A 16,680-nucleotide genomic window follows, 5' to 3' on the forward strand; every position below is an offset into this window, starting at 1 on the left:
CTTGTCACACATACTATGCATACAGGTGAAATCATTACACAGTGCGGGATTTGTATGAATACTATGCAAGACAGTTCATTGGTAAAGCAATAACAGAAATCAGAAAAAAAATGTAACAGCTACAGACAAAGTTTGCCACACATTTGCCAAAACATTCAGGTGAGAGACACACAGTGGCCTCACTGAGGTTCACTCCATAGAGCTGTGTGACACAGGACTCTGTTCTGTGAGCTCTTCTTAAAAATGTTGAATGTTTATTCACCTCCATAGATGCTGACTGACCTGCTGAGTTCCTCCAGCATTTTGTGTGTGTCGCTCCAGTTCTAAATTTCAAAGTAAATTTATTATCGAAGTCACCATTCACTGACTTCAGATTCATTTTCTGGTGGGCATTCCCAGTAGGACAAAGAAATACAATGATGAAAAAACTGATGAAAATCTACACACAGACAATACTGACAACAACCAATGTACAAAAGAAGATGAACTGTGAAAATACAGAAAACAATGTGTAAATAAATAATGCTGAGAGTGTGAGCTTGGAAGTGTTGTAGGTTGTAGGATCGGTTCAGAGGTGTGCTGACTGAAGTTACCCACTCAGGAGCCTAATGGTTGAATCAGAATCAGATTTAATATCACTGGCATATGTTGTGAAATTTGTTAACTTTGTGGCAGCAGTACAATGCAATGCATGATAAATATAGAAAACAACTGAATTGCAGTAAGTATATATATGTACATTAAATAGTTGTTAAAATAAGTAGTGCAAAAACAGAAATAAATTTTTTAAAAGTAGCAGGTAGTATTCACGGGTTCAATGTCCATTTAAGAATCGGATGGCAGAGGGGAAGAAGCTGTTCCTGAATCGCTGAGTGTGTGCCTTCAAGCTTCTGTACCTCCTTCTTGTGGTAACAATGAGAAGAGGGCATGACCTGGGTGATGGTGGTCCTTAACGATGGATGCCGCCTTCCGAGGCACAACTCCTTGAAGATGTTGTAGATACTATGGAGGCTAATACCCATGGTGGAACTGACTAATTTTACAACTTTCTGCAACTTTGATCCTGTGCAGTAGTCACAGCCCCCCCCCCCCCAAACCAGATGGTGATACAGCCTGTCAGAATGCTCTCCATGGTACATCAGTAGAAGTTTTCAAGTGTCTTAGGTGACAAACTGAATCTCTTCAAGCTGCTAATGAAATATAGCCACTATCTTGCCTCCTTTATAGCTGCATCGAAGTGTAGTAACTTTTCCTCAAATTAGGTGACAAACCAAATCTCCTCAAACTCCTAATGAAATATAGCCACTGTCTTGCCTTCTTTATAGCTGCATTGAAGTCTAACAACAGCTCTGAACATGGTGTTGTGGGACCTGAGGCTCCTGTATCTCCTTCCCAATGGCAGCAGCAAGAAGCGAGCATGGTCTGGATGCTGGGTCCTTGTTTCCCCGTCTAATCACTCACTGTGATTTTCACTAGAAAATGAACCTTACCTTCTGGCCAGAGTACAATGTAAACCCAGAGTTGAGTGTGTATTCAGTGCTAATTTGGACAAAGCCAAAGGAACTAGATTATTGATTAAAACAACTGTTTGCAATACCCATCAGCTATTCTTGAAGAGAGTTGCTGCTTCCTGCAACAAATCGGAGAACCATAGCCCTCACCAAATGGCAGCACATTCAATGAAAGCAGACCCAGCCTTTCGCTTGCATGAAAGAGGAACAATAAACTAAAGACTACTTCCATAGTTGTAGCAATAAAGTTTTATACGATACCTTCACTGGTTCATTAAAACTGGCAATGAGAGACCTGTTAGAGAGAGGTCAGAGCTGGTCAAACAGCTCGACTAGCCAGAACATCAGACCTTTCAAAGGAGCTAAATATCATTAATTGCTTCTTATTACTTGTGCATTTGGGCATCAGTGTCTTCTGGAATCAGAAAGTGGACAAAAATCACCTCACATCTGGGGGAGGAGATGAGATGCTTCAAAACATCCCAGTAAAATGACCTATTACTTCCCTGAATTTCCAGCAATGACAACGCAGAACCTGCCTGTGCTCACACTCTTCACTCCACTGAAAGTGAACCTGCCTGTGTTCACACGATTACTCCACCGACACTTAATCTGCATTTGTTCACACTCTATGTGCCACTGATAGTGAATCTGCCTGTGTTCACACTCACTGCCTCACTGATAGTGAATCTGCCTGTGTTCACACTCACTGCCTCACTGATAATCAATCTCATTCACGACATTCACACTCATTTTCCTAATGGTGAATCTGGAACTTGCCAATATTCACACTTATTGTCCTATTGATAGCAAATCTGATTGTGTTCAAACTCACTGCCTCACTGATAGTGAATCTGCCTGTGCTCACACTCATTATCCCACTGATAGTGAATTTGGAACTTGCCTGTATTCACACTTACTGTCCCATTGATAGTGAATCAGTCTGTGTTCACACTCACCATCCCACTGATAGTGAATCTACTCATGTCCACATTCTTTGCCCCACAGATAGTGCATCTGCTTGTATTCACACTTACTGCCCCACTGATAGTGAATCTGCCAGGGTTCACATTCATTATTTCACTGACACTGAATCTGCCTATGTCCACACTCACTGTCACACTAATGGTGAATCTGTCTGTGTGCACGGTCATTATCCCACTGATAGTGAATCTACCTGTGTTCACACTTACTGCTCCACTAATAGTGAATCAGCCTGTGTTCACATTCACTGCCCCACTGATAGTGAATATGTCCATTCACACTCACTGTCCCACTGATAATAAATTTGCCCATGTTCACACTCATTGTTCCACTGATAGTGAATTTGCCTGTTTTCATGCACATTACCCCTTTGATAGTGAATCTGCCCATGTTCACTCACTGGCCCATTGCTTGTGAATCTGCCTGTGCTCACACTCATTGCTCCTCTGATAGTGAATCTCCCCTTGTTCACTCACTGGCCCATTGACTATGAATCTGCTCATGTTCACACTCACTGTCCCACTGATAGTGAATAGGTCTGTGTTCACACTCACTGTCCCACTGATAGTGAATCTGCCCATTCTCGCATTCTCTGCCTCCTATGAGGGGGAGCCTCCACCTTCACAATCATTTCCCGTGAATATTGCTGAGTGACCGGTAACCAGTACTACTAGTGGTCATATGTTCCTTCTTTCCAGTTGCTAACTGCTGCTTGGATAATTACCATCCACTTACCTTCTGCAACATTGTCACCTCTGCAGCAGTGAGTGGTATTGTTTTCATTTCATGAGGATTTACTATCCATGCCTGTCCCTGGGTGTACGGAATGGAATAATCTCTCATTGTTGGAGTGGTCTGCATTACATGCAGGTAGGAGGAACGAGGAGCCATTAGCTCAATTACCTGCATTGCATTGCGGGCCAAAGGTCCTGCTCTTGTGCCGTGCTGTTCTATGGAAAATGTTGCATGTTTTACTGTGTGTTCTATGTCGTAACTTCCACATTCTATTTCCAATGTTCCATTTTCTATTCTCTGCTCCTTTCCCATGTTCCAGGTTCAAAGCTTGTTTGTAGCTTTTCTGATTATTGTCATTTCCATTCCTTCTGTGGTGCCACTCGAATACCAATGATCTCCCTGGATACCTGCCCGATATCCCTGCATTCTACTCACTGTTCTATGTACCCCAGTAAAGTCCTCCCTACCCGATTACCAGAGTGACATCCTCCCTTCCCCAGAACGCCAGTGAAGTCCACCCTTCCGCATTACCCCAGTGACATACTCCCTTCCCCATTACCCCAGAGACATCTTCCCTTCGCCATTACCACAATGATGTCCACCCATCCCCAGAACCCCAGTGACATCCTCCCTTCCCTAATACCCCAGTGACGTCCTCCCTTCCCCAATACACCAGTGACGTCCTACCTTCCCCAGCAACCCAGTGACGTCTGCCGTTCCCCAGAAATCCAGATATCCTCCCTTCCGCATTACCCCTGTAACATCCTCCCTTCCTCATTACCCCAATGACATCCTCACTTCCCCAGAACCCCAGTGACATCCTCCCTTCGCCATTACCCCAGTGATATCCTCCCTTCCCCAGAACCCCAGTGACGTCCTTCCCTCCATATTACACCAGTGATGCCCTCCATTCCCCAGATCCCAAATGACACCGTCCCTTCCCCAGACCCCTGTGACGTCCTCCCTTCCCCAGAACACCAGTGACGTCCTCCCTTCCCCAGAACCCCAGTGACATCCTCCCTTCCCCAGAACCCCAGTGACGTCCTCCCTTCCGCAGCACCCCAGTGACATCCTCCCTTCGCCATTACCCCAGTGATATCCTCCCTTCCCCAGATCCCCAGTGACACCCTCCCTTCCCCAGACCCCTGTGACGTCCTGCCCTCCCAATTACCCCACTGACATCCTCCTTTCCCCATTACCCCAGTGACGTCCTCACTTCCCCAGAACCTCAGTGACATCCTCCCTTCCACAGAACCCCAGTGACGACCTCCCTTCCCCAGCAATCCAGTGACGTCCTCCCTTCCCCAGAACCCCTGTGACGTCCTCCCCTCCCAATTACCCCAGTGACATCCTCCTTTCCCCATTACCCTAGTAACGTCCACACTTCTCCAAAACCCCAGTGATATCCTTCTTTCCCCATTACCCCAGTGACGCACTACCTTCCCCAGAAACCCAGTGACAACCTCCCTTCCGCAGAACCCCAGTGACGTCCTCCCTTCCCCAATACACCAGTGACGTCCTACCTTCCCCAGCAACCCAGTGACGTCTGCCGTTCCCCAGAAATCCAGATATCCTCCCTTCCGCATTACCCCAGTGATGTCCACCCTTCCCCATTACCCCTGTAACATCCTCCCTTCCTCATTACCCCAATGACATCCTCCCTTCCGCAGCACCCCAGTGACATCCTCCCTTCGCCATTACCCCAGTGATATCCTCCCTTCCCCAGATCCCCAGTGACACCCTTCCTTCCCCAGACCCCTGTGACGTCCTGCCCTCCCAATTACCCCACTGACATCCTCCTTTCCCCATTACCCCAGTGACGTCCTCACTTCCCCAGAACTTCAGTGACATCCTCCCTTCCCCAGAACCCCAGTGACGACCTCCCTTCCCCAGCAATCCAGTGACGTCCTCCCTTCCCCAGAACCCCTGTGACGTCCTCCCCTCCCAATTACCCCAATGACATCCTCCTTTCCCCATTACCCTAGTAACGTCCACACTTCTCCAAAACCCCAGTGATATCCTTCTTTCCCCATTACCCCAGTGAGGCACTACCTTCCCCAGAACCCCAGTGACAACCTCCCTTCCTCAGAACCCCAGTGACGTCCTCCCCTCCCCATTACGCCAGTGACGTCCTCCCTTCCCCAGAAACCCAGTGACGTCCTCCCTTCCCCAGAACCCCAGTGACATCCTCACTCTCCCATTACCCCAGTGACGTCCTCCCTTCCCCAGAACCGCAGTGACATCCTCACTTCCCCATTACCCCAGTGACGTCCACCCTACCCCAGAACCCCAGTGACGTCCTCCCTTCCCCAGAACCCCAGTGACATCCTCACTCTCCCATTACCCCAGTGACGTCCTCCCTTCCCCAGAACCGCAGTGACATCCTCACTTCCCCATTACCCCAGTGACGTCCACCCTACCCCAGAACCCCAGTGACGTCCTCCCTTCCCCAGAACCCCAGTGACGTCCTCCCTTCCCCAGAACCCCAGTGACATCCTCCCTTCCCCAGAAATCCAGTGACGTCCTCCCTTCCCCAGACCCCCAGTGACACCCTCCCTTCCCCATTAGCCAGTGATGTCCACTCTTCCCCAGAACCCCAGTGACGTACTCCCTTCCCCAGAACCGCAGTGACGTCCTCCCTTCCCCAGAACCCCAGTGGTGTCCGCCCTTCCCCAGAACCACAGTGACATCCTCCCTTCCCCAGAACCCCAGTGATGTCCTCCCTTCCCCAGAACCCCAGTGACATCCTCCCTTCGCCATTACCCCAGTGATTTCCTCCCTTCCCCAGAACCCCAGTGACGTCCTCCCCTCCATATTACACCAGTGATGCCCTCCATTCCCCAGATCCCCAGTGACACCGTCCCTTCCCCAGACCCCTGTGACGTCCTCCCTTCCCCAGAACACCAGCGACGTCGTCCCTTCCCCAGAACCCCAGTGACATCCTCCCTTCCCCAGAACCCCAGTGACGTCCTCCCTTCCCCACCACCCCAGTGACATCCTTACTTCCCCATTACCCCAGTGACGTACTCCCTTCCCCTGAACCCCAGTGACGTCCTCCTTTCCTCATTAACTCAGTGACGTCCTCCCTTCCCCAGAACCCCAGTGACGTCCTCCCTTCCCCAGAACGCCAGTGACATCCTCCCTTCCCCAGAAATCCAGTGACGTCCTCCCTTCCCCAGACCCCCAGTGACACCATCCCTTCCCCATTAGCCAGTGATGTCCACCCTTCCCCAGAATCCCAGTGACGTACTCCCTTCCCCAGAACCCCAGTGACGTCCTCCCTACCCCAGAACCCCAGTGGTGTCCGCCCTTCCCCAGAACCACAGTGACGTCCACCCTTCCCCAGAACCCCAGTGACATCCTCCCTTCGCCATTACCCCAGTGATATCCTCCCTTCCCCAGAACCCCAGTGACATCCTCCCTTCCCCAGCACACCAGTGATGCCCTCCATTCCCCAGATCCCCAGTGACACCGTCCCTTCCCCAGACCCCTGTGACGTCCTGCCCTCCCAATTACCCCACTGACATCCTCCTTTCCCAATTACCCCAGTGACGTCCTCACTTCCCCAGAACCTCAGTGACATCCTCCCTTCCCCAGAACCCCAGTGACGTTGTCCCTTCCCCAGAACCCCAGTGACGACCTCCCTTCCCCAGCAATCCAGTGACGTCCTCCCTTCCCCAGAACCCCTGTGATGTCCTCCCCTCCCAATTACCCCAGTGACATCCTCCTTTCCCCATTACCCTAGTAACGTCCACACTTCTCCAAAACCCCAGTGATATCTTTCTTTCCCCATTACCCCAGTGACGTCCTCACTTCCCCATTACCCCAGTGACGCACTACCTTCCCCAGAACCCCAGTGACAACCTCCCTTCCTCAGAACCCCAGTGACGTCCTCCCCTCCCCATTACGCCAGTGACGTCCTCCCTTCCCCAGAAACCCAGTGACGTCCTCCCTTCCCCAGAACCCCAGTGACATCCTCACTTCCCCATTACCCCAGTGACGTCCTCACTTCCCCATTACCCCAGTGACGTCCTCCCTTCCTCAGAACCCCAGTCATGTCCTCCTTTCCCCATTACCCCAGTGACGTCCTCCCTTCCTCAGAACCCCAGTGATGTCCTCACTTCCCCATTACCCCAGTGAAGTCCTCCCTTCCCCAGAACCACAGTGACGTCCTCCTTTCCCCATTACCCCAGTGAAGTCCTCCCTTCCCCATTACCCCAGTGACGTTCTCACTTCCCCATTACCCCAGTGACATCCTCCCTTCCCCAGAACCCCAGTGACATCCTCCCTTCCCCAGAACCCCAGTGACGTCCTCACTTCCCATTTACCCCAGTGACGCACTACCTTCCCCAGAACCCCAGTGACATCCTCACTTCCCCATTACCCCAGTGACGTTCTCACTTCCCCATTACCCCAGTGACATCCTCCCTTCCCCATTACCCCAGTGACGTCCTCACTTCCCCATTACCCCAGTGACGTCCTCCCCTCCCCATTACGCCAGTGACGTCCTCCCTTCCCCAGAAACCCAGTGACGTCCTCCCTTCCCCAGAACCCCAGTGACATCCTCACTTCCCCATTACCCCAGTGACGTCCTCACTTCCCCATTACCCCAGTGACGTCCTCCCTTCCTCAGAACCCCAGTCATGTCCTCCTTTCCCCATTACCCCAGTGACGTCCTCCCTTCCTCAGAACCCCAGTGATGTCCTCACTTCCCCATTACCCCAGTGAAGTCCTCCCTTCCCCAGAACCACAGTGACGTCCTCCTTTCCCCATTACCCCAGTGAAGTCCTCCCTTCCCCATTACCCCAGTGACGTTCTCACTTCCCCATTACCCCAGTGACATCCTCCCTTCCCCAGAACCCCAGTGACATCCTCCCTTCCCCAGAACCCCAGTGACGTCCTCACTTCCCATTTACCCCAGTGACGCACTACCTTCCCCAGAACCCCAGTGACATCCTCACTTCCCCATTACCCCAGTGACGTTCTCACTTCCCCATTACCCCAGTGACATCCTCCCTTCCCCAGAACCCCAGCGACATCCTCCCTTCCCCAGAACCACAGTGACGTCCTCACTTCCCATTTACCCCAGTGACGCACTACCTTCCCCAGAACCCCAGTGACATCCTCACTTCCCCATTACCCCTGTGATGTTCTCACTTCCCCATTACTCCAGTGACGTACTCCCTTCCCCAGAACCCCAGTGACGTCCTCCTTTCCTCATTAACCCAGTGACGTCCTCACTTCCCCATTACCCCAGTGACGTCCTCCTTTCCCCAGAACCCCAGTGACGTCCTCCCTTCCCCAGAACCCCAGTGACGTCCTCCCTTCCCCAGAACCCCAGTGACATCCTCCCTTCCCCAGAAATCCAGTGACGTCCTCCCTTCCCCAGACCCCCAGTGACACCCTCCCTTCCCCATTAGCCAGTAATGTCCACCCTTCCCCAGAACCCCAGTGACGTACTCCCTTCCCCAGAACCCCAGAGACGTCCTCCCTTCCCCAGAACCCCAGTGGTGTCCGCCCTTCCCCAGAACCACAGTGACGTCCACCCTTCCCCAGAAACCCAGTGATGTCCTCCCTTCCCCAGAACCCCAGTGACATCCTCCCATCGCCATTACCCCAGTGATATCCTCCCTTCCCCAGAACCCCAGTGACATCCTCCCCTCCATATTACACCAGTGATGCCCTCCATTCCCCAGATCCCCAGTGACACCGTCCCTTCCCCAGACCCCTGTGACGTCCTCCCTTCCCCAGAACACCAGTGACGTCGTCCCTTCCCCAGAACCCCAGTGACATCCTCTCTTCCCCAGAACCCCAGTGACGTCCTCCCTTCCCCAACACCCCAGTGAAATCCTCCCTTCGCCATTACCCCAGTGATATCCTCCCTTCCCCAGATCCCCAGTGACACCCTCCCTTCCCCAAACCCCTGTGACGTCCTGCCCTCCCAATTACCCCACTGACATCCTCCTTTCCCCATTACCCCAGTGACGTCCTCACTTCCCCAGAAACTCAGTGACATCCTCCCTTCCCCAGAACCCCAGTGACGTCGTCCCTTCCCCAGAACCCCAGTGACGTCCTCCCTTCCCCAGCAATCCAGTGACGTCCTCCCTTCCCCAGAAACCCAGTGACGTCCTCCCTTCCCCAGAACTCCAGTGACATCCTCCTTTCCCCAATACCCCAGTGATGTCCTCCCTTCCCCAGAAACCCAGTGACATCCTCCCTTCCCCAGAACCCCAGTGACGTCCTCACTTCCCATTTACCCCAGTGATGCACTACCTTCCCCAGAACCCCAGTGACATCCTCACTTCCCCATTACCCCTGTGACGTTCTCACTTCCCCATTACCCCAGTGGCGTACTCCGTTCCCCAGAACCCCAGTGACGTCCTCCTTTCCTCATTAACCCAGTGACGTCCTCACTTCCCCATTACCCCAGTGACGTCCTCCCTTCCCCAGAACCCAGTGACGTCCTCACTTCCCCAGAAACTCAGTGACATCCTCCCTTCCCCAGAACCCCAGTGACATCCTCCCTTCGCCATTACCCCAGTGATTTCCTCCCTTCCCCAGAACCCCAGTGACGTCCTCCCCTCCATATTACACCAGTGATGCCCTCCATTCCCCAGATCCCCAGTGACACCGTCCCTTCCCCAGACCCCTGTGACGTCCTCCCTTCCCCAGAACACCAGCGACGTCGTCCCTTCCCCAGAACCCCAGTGACATCCTCCCTTCCCCAGAACCCCAGTGACGTCCTCCCTTCCCCAGCACCCCAGTGACATCCTCACTTCCCTATTACCCCAGTGACGTACTCCCTTCCCCTGAACCCCAGTGACGTCCTCCTTTCCTCATTAACTCAGTGACGTCCTCCCTTCCCCAGAACCCCAGTGACGTCCTCCCTTCCCCAGAACGCCAGTGACATCCTCCCTTCCCCAGAAATCCAGTGACGTCCTCCCTTCCCCAGACCCCCAGTGACACCCTCCCTTCCCCATTAGCCAGTGATGTCCACCCTTCCCCAGAATCCCAGTGACGTACTCCCTTCCCCAGAACCCCAGTGACGTCCTCCCTACCCCAGAACCCCAGTGGTGTCCGCCCTTCCCCAGAACCACAGTGACGTCCACCCTTCCCCAGAACCCCAGTGACATCCTCCCTTCCCCAGCACACCAGTGATGCCCTCCATTCCCCAGATCCCCAGTGACACCGTCCCTTCCCCAGACCCCTGTGACGTCCTGCCCTCCCAATTACCCCACTGACATCCTCCTTTCCCAATTACCCCAGTGACGTCCTCACTTCCCCAGAACCTCAGTGACATCCTCCCTTACCCAGAACCCCAGTGACGTTGTCCCTTCCCCAGAACCCCAGTGACGACCTCCCTTCCCCAGCAATCCAGTGACGTCCTCCCTTCCCAATTACCCCAGTGACATCCTCCTTTCCCCATTACCCTAGTAACGTCCACACTTCTCCAAAACCCCAGTGATATCTTTCTTTCCCCATTACCCCAGTGACGTCCTCACTTCCCCATTACCCCAGTGACGCACTACCTTCCCCAGATCCCCAGTGACAACCTCCCTTCCTCAGAACCCCAGTGACGTCCTCCCCTCCCCATTACGCCAGTGACGTCCTCCCTTCCCCAGAAACGCAGTGACGTCCTCCCTTCCCCAGAACCCCAGTGACATCCTCACTTCCCCATTACCCCAGTGACGTCCTCACTTCCCCATTACCCCAGTGACGTCCTCCCTTCCTCAGAACCCCAGTCATGTCCTCCTTTCCCCATTACCCCAGTGACGTCCTCCCTTCCTCAGAACCCCAGTGATGTCCTCACTTCCCCATTACCCCAGTGAAGTCCTCCCTTCCCCAGAACCACAGTGACGTCCTCCTTTCCCCATTACCCCAGTGAAGTCCTCCCTTCCCCATTACCCCAGTGACGTTCTCACTTCCCCATTACCCCAGTGACATCCTCCCTTCCCCAGAACCCCAGTGACATCCTCCCTTCCCCAGAACCCAAGTGACGTCCTCACTTCCCATTTACCCCAGTGACGCACTACCTTCCCCAGAACCCCAGTGACATCCTCACTTCCCCATTACCCCAGTGACGTTCTCAATTCCCCATTACCCCAGTGACATCCTCCCTTCCCCATTACCCCAGTGACGTCCTCACTTCCCCATTACCCCAGTGACGTCCTCCCCTCCCCATTACGCCAGTGACGTCCTCCCTTCCCCAGAAACCCAGTGACGTCCTCCCTTCCCCAGAACCCCAGTGACATCCTCACTTCCCCATTACCCCAGTGACGTCCTCACTTCCCCATTACCCCAGTGACGTCCTCCCTTCCTCAGAACCCCAGTCATGTCCTCCTTTCCCCATTACCCCAGTGACGTCCTCCCTTCCTCAGAACCCCAGTGACATCCTCCCTTCCCCAGAACCCCAGTGACGTCCTCACTTCCCATTTACCCCAGTGACGCACTACCTTCCCCAGAACCCCAGTGACATCCTCACTTCCCCATTACCTCAGTGACGTTCTCACTTCCCCATTACCCCAGTGACATCCTCCCTTCCCCAGAACACCAGTGACATCCTCCCTTCCCCAGAACCCCAGTGACGTCCTCACTTCCCATTTACCCCAGTGACGCACTACCTTCCCCAGAACCCCAGTGACATCCTCACTTCCCCATTACCCCTGTGATGTTCTCACTTCCCCATTACTCCAGTGACGTACTCCCTTCCCCAGAACCCCAGTGACGTCCTCCTTTCCTCATTAACCCAGTGACGTCCTCACTTCCCCATTACCCCAGTGACGTCCTCCTTTCCCCAGAACCCCAGTGACGTCCTCCCTTCCCCAGAACCCCAGTGACGTCCTCCCTTCCCCAGAACCCCAGTGACATCCTCCCTTCCCCAGAAATCCAGTGACGTCCTCCCTTCCCCAGACCCCCAGTGACACCCTCCCTTCCCCATTAGCCAGTGATGTCCACCCTTCCCCAGAACCCCAGTGACGTACTCCCTTCCCCAGAACCCCAGTGACGTCCTCCCTTCCACAGAACCCCAGTGGTGTCCGCCCTTCCCCAGAACCACAGTGACGTCCACCCTTCCCCAGAAACCCAGTGATGTCCTCCCTTCCCCAGAACCCCAGTGACATCCTCCCTTCGCCATTACCCCAGTGATATCCTCCCTTCCCCAGAACCCCAGTGACATCCTCCCCTCCATATTACACCAGTGATGCCCTCCATTCCCCAGATCCCCAGTGACACCGTCCCTTCCCCAGACCCCTGTGACGTCCTCCCTTCCCCAGAACACCAGTGACGTCGTCCCTTCCCCAGAACCCCAGTGACATCCTCCCTTCCCCAGAACCCCAGTGACGTCCTCCCTTCCCCAACACCCCAGTGAAATCCTCCCTTCGCCATTACCCCAGTGATATCCTCCCTTCCCCAGATCCCCAGTGACACCCTCCCTTCCCCAGACCCCTGTGACGTCCTGCCCTCCCAATTACCCCACTGACATCCTCCTTTCCCCATTACCCCAGTGACGTCCTCACTTCCCCAGAAACTCAGTGACATCCTCCCTTCCCCAGAACCCCAGTGACGTCGTCCCTTCCCCAGAACCCCAGTGACGTCCTCCCTTCCCCAGCAATCCAGTGACGTCCTCCCTTCCCCAGAAACCCAGTGACGTCCTCCCTTCCCCAGAACTCCAGTGACATCCTCCTTTCCCCAATACCCCAGTGACGTCCTCCCTTCCCCAGAACCCCAGTGACATCCTCCCTTCCCCAGAACCCCAGTGACGTCCTCACTTCCCATTTACCCCAGTGATGCACTACCTTCCCCAGAACCCCAGTGACATCCTCACTTCCCCATTACCCCTGTGACGTTCTCACTTCCCCATTACCCCAGTGACGTACTCCGTTCCCCAGAACCCCAGTGACGTCCTCCTTTCCTCATTAACCCAGTGACGTCCTCACTTCCCCATTACCACAGTGACGTCCTCCCTTCCCCAGAACCCCAGTGACGTCCTCCCTTCCCCAGAACCCCAGTGGTGTCCGCCCTTCCCCAGAACCACAGTGACGTCCACCCTTCACCAGAACCCCAGTGATATCCTCCCTTCCCCAGAACCCCAGTGACGTCCTCCCCTCCACATTACACCAGTGATGCCCTCCATTCCCCAGTTCCCCAGAGACACCCTCCCTTCCCCAGACCCCTGTGACGTCCAGCCCTCCCAATTACCCCACTGACATCCTCCTTTCCCCATTACCCCAGTGACGTCCTCACTTCCCCAGAACCACAGTGACGTCCTCCCTTCCCCACCACCCCAGTGACATCCTCCCTTCCCCAGAACGCCAGTGAAGTCCACCCTTCTGCATTACCACAGTGATGTCTTCCGTTCCCCAGAACCCCAGTGATGTCCTCCCTTCCCCATTGCCCCAGTGACATCCTCCCTTCCCCATTACCCCAGTGACATCCTCCCTTTGCCATTACCCCACTGATGTCCACCCATCCCCAGAACCCCAGTGACATCCTCCCTTCCCTAATACCCCAGTGACGTGCTCCCTTCCCCAATACACCAGTGACGTCCTACCTTCCCCAGCAACCCAGTGACGTCCGCCCTTCCCCAGAAATCCAGTGATAACCTCCCTTCCGCATTACCCCAGCGATCTCCACCCTTCCCCATTACCCCTGTAACGTCCTCCGTTCCTCATTACCCCAATGACATCCTCACTTCCCCAGAACCCCAGTGACATCCTCCTTTCCCCATTGCCCCAGTGACGACCTCACTTCCCTAGAACCCCAGTGACATCCTCCTTTCCCCATTACCCCAGTATGTCCAACCTTCCCCATTACCCCTGTAACGTCCTCCCTTCCACATTACCCCAATGACATCCTCCCTTCCCAGAAACCCAGTGACATCCTCCTTTCCCCATTACCCCAGTAACGTCTTAACTTCCCCAGAACCCCAGAAACGTCCTCCCTTCCCCATTACCCCAGTGATGTCCACCCTTCCCCATTACCCCAGAGATGTCCACGCTTCCCCAGAACCCCAGTGTAACCTTCCCTTCCCCATTACCCCAGTGACGACTTCCCTTCCCCAGAACCCCAGTGATGTCCTCACTTCCCCATTACCCCAGTGAAGTCCTCCCTTCCCCAGAACCACAGTGACGTCCTCCTTTCCCCATTACCCCAGTGAAGTCCTCCCTTCCCCATTACCCCAGTGACGTTCTCACTTCCCCATTACCCCAGTGACATCCTCCCTTCCCCAGAACCCCAGTGACATCCTCCCTTCCCCAGAACCCCAGTGACGTCCTCACTTCCCATTTACCCCAGTGACGCACTACCTTCCCCAGAACCCCAGTGACATCCTCACTTCCCCATTACCCCAGTGACGTTCTCACTTCCACATTACCCCAGTGACATCCTCCCTTCCCCATTACCCCAGTGACGTCCTCACTTCCCCATTACCCCAGTGACGTCCTCCCCTCCCCATTACGCCAGTGACGTCCTCCCTTCCCCAGAAACCCAGTGACGTCCTCCCTTCCCCAGAACCCCAGTGACATCCTCACTTCCCCATTACCCCAGTGACGTCCTCACTTCCCCATTACCCCAGTGACGTCCTCCCTTCCTCAGAACCCCAGTCATGTCCTCCTTTCCCCATTACCCCAGTGACGTCCTCCCTTCCTCAGAACCCCAGTGACATCCTCCCTTCCCCAGAACCCCAGTGACGTCCTCACTTCCCATTTACCCCAGTGACGCACTACCTTCCCCAGAACCCCAGTGACATCCTCACTTCCCCATTACCCCAGTGACGTTCTCACTTCCCCATTACCCCAGTGACATCCTCCCTTCCCCAGAACACCAGTGACATCCTCCCTTCCCCAGAACCACAGTGACGTCCTCACTTCCCATTTACCCCAGTGACGCACTACCTTCCCCAGAACCCCAGTGACATCCTCACTTCCCCATTACCCCTGTGATGTTCTCACTTCCCCATTACTCCAGTGACGTACTCCCTTCCCCAGAACCCCAGTGACGTCCTCCTTTCCTCATTAACCCAGTGACGTCCTCACTTCCCCATTACCCCAGTGACGTCCTCCTTTCCCCAGAACCCCAGTGACGTCCTCCCTTCCCCAGAACCCCAGTGACGTCCTCCCTTCCCCAGAAATCCAGTGACGTCCTCCCTTCCCCAGACCCCCAGTGACACCCTCCCTTCCCCATTAGCCAGTGATGTCCACCCTTCCCCAGAACCCCAGTGACGTACTCCCTTCCCCAGAACCCCAGTGACGTCCTCCCTTCCCCAGAACCCCAGTGGTGTCCGCCCTTCCCCAGAACCACAGTGACGTCCACCCTTCCCCAGAAACCCAGTGATGTCCTCCCTTCCCCAGAACCCCAGTGACATCCTCCCTTCGCCATTACCCCAGTGATATCCTCCCTTCCCCAGAACCCCAGTGACATCCTCCCCTCCATATTACACCAGTGATGCCCTCCATTCCCCAGATCCCCAGTGACACCGTCCCTTCCCCAGACCCCTGTGACGTCCTCCCTTCCCCAGAACACCAGTGACGTCGTCCCTTCCCCAGAACCCCAGTGACATCCTCCCTTCCCCAGAACCCCAGTGACGTCCTCCCTTCCCCAACACCCCAGTGAAATCCTCCCTTCGCCATTACCCCAGTGATATCCTCCCTTCCCCAGATCCCCAGTGACACCCTCCCTTCCCCAGACCCCTGTGACGTCCTGCCCTCCCAATTACCCCACTGACATCCTCCTTTCCCCATTACCCCAGTGACGTCCTCACTTCCCCAGAAACTCAGTGACATCCTCCCTTCCCCAGAACCCCAGTGACGTCGTCCCTTCCCCAGAACCCCAGTGACGTCCTCCCTTCCCCAGCAATCCAGTGACGTCCTCCCTTCCCCAGAAACCCAGTGACGTCCTCCCTTCCCCAGAACTCCAGTGACATCCTCCTTTCCCCAATACCCCAGTGACGTCCTCCCTTCCCCAGAACCCCAGTGACATCCTCCCTTCCCCAGAACCCCAGTGACGTCCTCACTTCCCATTTACCCCAGTGATGCACTACCTTCCCCAGAACCCCAGTGACATCCTCACTTCCCCATTACCCCTGTGACGTTCTCACTTCCCCATTACCCCAGTGACGTACTCCGTTCCCCAGAACCCCAGTGACGTCCTCCTTTCCTCATTAACCCAGTGACGTCCTCACTTCCCCATTACCACAGTGACGTCCTCCCTTCCCCAGAACCCCAATGACGTCCTCCCTTCCCCAGAACCCCAGTGGTGTCCGCCCTTCCCCAGAACCACAGTGACGTCCACCCTTCACCAGAACCCCAGTGATATCCTCCGTTCCCCAGAACCCCAGTGACGTCCTCCCCTCCACATTACACCAGTGATGCCCTCCATTCCCCAGATCCCCAGAGACACCCTCCCTTCCCCAGACCCCTGTGACGTCCAGCCCTCCCAATTACCCCACTGACAT

This window comes from Hypanus sabinus, chromosome 8 (genome assembly GCF_030144855.1).
Source record: "Hypanus sabinus isolate sHypSab1 chromosome 8, sHypSab1.hap1, whole genome shotgun sequence".
Classification (NCBI taxonomy): domain Eukaryota; kingdom Metazoa; phylum Chordata; class Chondrichthyes; order Myliobatiformes; family Dasyatidae; genus Hypanus; species Hypanus sabinus.